The following is a 4,361-nucleotide window of genomic DNA, read 5'->3' as shown; positions in this document are numbered from 1 at the left end:
CATCTTTGACTTCAGACTGATACTTATGAGCTCAAACTGAATATCTATGTTGAACTTCAAGAAAATCTGAGTAGTAATTTTCAAGAAACTGCGTTATTTGAGAAATGGCCACTTTTTTTATTATATAGATAAAATATTTAATATAGATTAAATTAATAATTAATATATATTAATATATATTTATTATAAGAGATTATAAACATGATAAGTTCATAGATAATAATATATTCTTATATAAGTTATCAAATACGATTTTTTTTAAGTTTTCCTATTGTAGGGTAATATACGGTAATTTTGATTTCTTTATACGGTTTTCACATAAAAAATTTCTGGCAACACTGTATAGGCACCTAACCTACCTGGCACCTATTAGTTAAGAGTATGTTAAACAAATTTCAGTTTATATTTTTCATTCCCGTATTTGCTTTCGCCACGAACAGTTCGAATAGTCTAATACGGTATTACGACATATGAGGTTTAATTGTGTATTTTGTGTGTTTTGTAAAGTTTCTGAATTTTTTAATATTGTTCAAGTGGATTGTTAATCAACTCAATAACTGGTAAGTAAATATTAAAATATATAACAACATTTAACTACCTATAATATAATATAGTTACCTATGTGATAAATCTTTAATGAATATTAAGTGAACATTTTATTTAAATCATTGAATACGAAAAATAAATTATTAAGACACTAATTTCAATGATGTGTTTAATAATTTATTATTTAATAATAATTTGCTAGGTATGTGAATAAGTTAGCATAAAACAACAAGCATAGGTACCATATTTTGTTTTATAAAAAATATATTTTCATAGATAAAACCGTTTTTAAAATTATTTTAACTACCTATTCAAAAAACAAATAGAAATTATAACACTTATTTATTACCAGTTTATAGTGTTTGTTGCGAAATATATTTTGTATGAATACACATTCACAATTTTACTAAGTGTGATAGGTACTTTCAATAATAATTTTACAAATGTTTTGATTTTAATTTACAAAAAAAAAATTATATTTTAATTAAAAAAATGTATCTATATAATATAGTATAATATTCTAACTAAAATAATACAACTCAACATAGCACTACGCAACTGCTGTACCCTTTTGAAATTTAAATTTCGAATAATGTATAATTAATATACCATGTGTCCACGTAAAACATGATACACATTACTAACTACAACTTTTATTATATAATAACTTAGTTGGTATACTCTATAGATATTTTCAAATTCTGTTAACGGAACATTAAACTAGAATATTGTATAATACATGTCTTTAATTTACAATAGTTATAACTCATGTAGGTAACCTATTTATCCCATGCGCAACGCATCTTAATATTTTTTTAATAAGAATCAATATTTTGGATATCATTTTTCGATTGATCCAATTTTTCAAGATATTTTGAATTATAAACTTGAAATCTAAATTCAAAATTGTCTGAAAAAAATATTGAATTTGGAAATTTTATTCTTAAATTGTAAGTACTTGCGTTTTTTTTCATTTTAAATGCCATGATCCAATCAGAATTATTAAAATTATTTAAAAAACTCCCCTATTCTTAGAGCCATGTCCCTGTGTAATAAAATTGCACCTAATATTGATTGTTTCTTTTCTCCGTTAGCCTCAATTCTTAAAACTTACATCACAAACAATATGTAATATTTTATTTGTATAATTGTTTTCGTTTTAGTTTACATTTCTATCTTATTATTAATATGCATTTATGTTATCGTTTGATTTTCATATCAACTTATTGTAATAACTTATTTATTTACTTGTACTATTGGGTAATTTGCCCGTTTTATTCCCCAGACAGCAATTTCTTGTTTATTAATATTATTATAACATTTTAATAACGAATAATATTAGTATAACGTTATTATAATACTATTATAATATTATCATTACAAAATGCTGTCTGGGTCATTGAATAAACAATTATTATTATTATTATTATATTACTGAAGAAATAATTTATTTGAATTTATTGATTATTATTGAATTCATTTTATTTTGGGCCACTGCACTAATTGTTGTGGCCCATATAAAATACTATTTAATATAAAATAAATATTCCTGTCAAAATTTCAAAAATTACAAGTTCATTTCAACGGGCCCCTAAAATATCCGGGGCCCTGAACTCCAGGTCCAAAAGCTTCCCTCCCCTTATGGAGTCCCTGGAAGTATTAACAGTATAGTGTACTGAATTATTCAGTAATAAATTAGTGAACTTCGTGGGCACACCTAATGTGATACACTGCAGCGACTTGCTAGACAGAAAAACGGCACACATGTTTTTTCTAAAGATGCACGAAATCGAAATAATTACATACCTATTGTAATTTACCAAACTCAATCAAATACATTTTTTTTGTAAAATCATTATCCTGCATGTATCAAATAATCCATGTAAGAAGATACGTATAGGTACCCCACATGTTAAGTAAAATTATTTATATTATTAATATTTTATTAAGTTCATATCGATAAAAAAATCAGTTTAAAATAATTAAATTAACTTTTTAACTCGCTTTATGCCCAGTCTTCCATTTTATAGTAATATAGTCAAATTTATACCAAATAAATATAAATATTTTTAAGTATAAATGAATTCAATATTAGTTTATTATTTCTTGGTGAAGTTGGGTACATTTTATTATTATTCACAATATTAAGGGATATATTTAAAACAATTAATTTTGACATTTTTATTAAACAAACTAAATAAATACTACCTATTTTATAAATTAATTTTGAAGATTTGAACCAGATATTAATAGCAGTATAATTTAATTTGAATTATAGTAAAAATATTATAATGTATTTTAGGTTTTGTTAACGTGTTTGAGGAACATAATAAAAATGTTCAGACACTTCAGACCGTGGGAATCAAACACCAATAATTACGGTAAGAAAAGAATATTATATTGTGTTAAATATGGTAGACAACAAAAATGATTTTGAATTGTATATAATTTTAGTATTTCAAAAAAATATATTATATTATTCATAAAATATAAAATAAAAAAGGTGGACTACTAGGTTACATCGATCATGTTGATGTGTTAGATTTGAATTCAATAATAAATCATTGCATAAGAAAAACGATTCTGAGCGGAAACGCACGGTGTATCTGCCATACAATTCCTTGCATAAATAATTAAATTTAATTATTTAAAAAAACCTTTTTGTTGTTAAAGGTAGAACAGCTTAATAGGAGGAATCTTCTATTCGATTTTTAAATGTTAGCTAAGAAAAGAACATTTTCATGGATTTCTAACCTACAAAATAATTTGCACATTTTCATGATTTTGATGAATTTTGTAAAAATTCTAACTTATTTAGAAGTTCGTAAAAAAATTTTTTTGGATTTAAATTGTTGCTAATTTTGTTTTTAATTTCCACTAACAACTACTTATGCAGAACCTTCTATATTTCAAAGTTTTTTGATTAAACTAAACATTGTTTATCGACAATAATTATAAAAAAAAACAAAAAAAATCGCAATTTTCTTATGCCTTTAAATACCTAAAAAAGAATCAAACTATTTGAAAATATTATGGTGCATAGAAAAAGGTAATATAAGCATTCAATCATAATTTTTTATAAAATCACTGCTCAAAATCTAAAAATTCTAACTAATATTATATTACTTTCAAAATAATTGGGAAAAAGATACCTTATACTCATATTATAATAGCTCTAAATTATAAATACCTAACTGCATTTAATTATCTATACATTCGATTAATCAAACCTACTACTACCTGTGTTAAAATATCTACTTAATCAAACTAATCAACGTACCTAATGTTATACTTAGTATTTATTATGATTAGGAGGAATTGAAGAACATAATATAAATGAGGAACCCACTACTTCACAATTTGAAACATATTTGGAGGGCATCGAGGGAGGTAAAAATTATAATTAAAATTTATATTTTGAGTAAATCAACTTATTATAATAATATTACTATATTACCCTATAATAGTTTTACAATGATATGATTTTTCCAAAAAATATATTTACATTCTCTATGACTCTATAATCTTGTTTTAGTACAATGAATGTACTAAATAAATAAAAAGAGGAAAAGTTCACTAAGTTGATACCTATATTAGGTAGGTATCTAGAGAAGTCACCGTAATGGATATGTTGAATTAGAATTCAATAATACAAAAACATTGAATACAAAAAGTGATTAGGTAAAGACGAAGACTGTTAGCCTATAATATTATTGATTTTTATTTATTTATATTTGAAATATACAGTCTGTAAATAATGTTTACAATAAGCATATGATTAACTATAAATACATATATATAACTATATAAGACAA

Source organism: Acyrthosiphon pisum, chromosome X, assembly GCF_005508785.2.
Source record: "Acyrthosiphon pisum isolate AL4f chromosome X, pea_aphid_22Mar2018_4r6ur, whole genome shotgun sequence".
NCBI lineage: Eukaryota > Metazoa > Arthropoda > Insecta > Hemiptera > Aphididae > Acyrthosiphon > Acyrthosiphon pisum.
Note: the sequence above shows the minus strand (reverse complement) of the source record.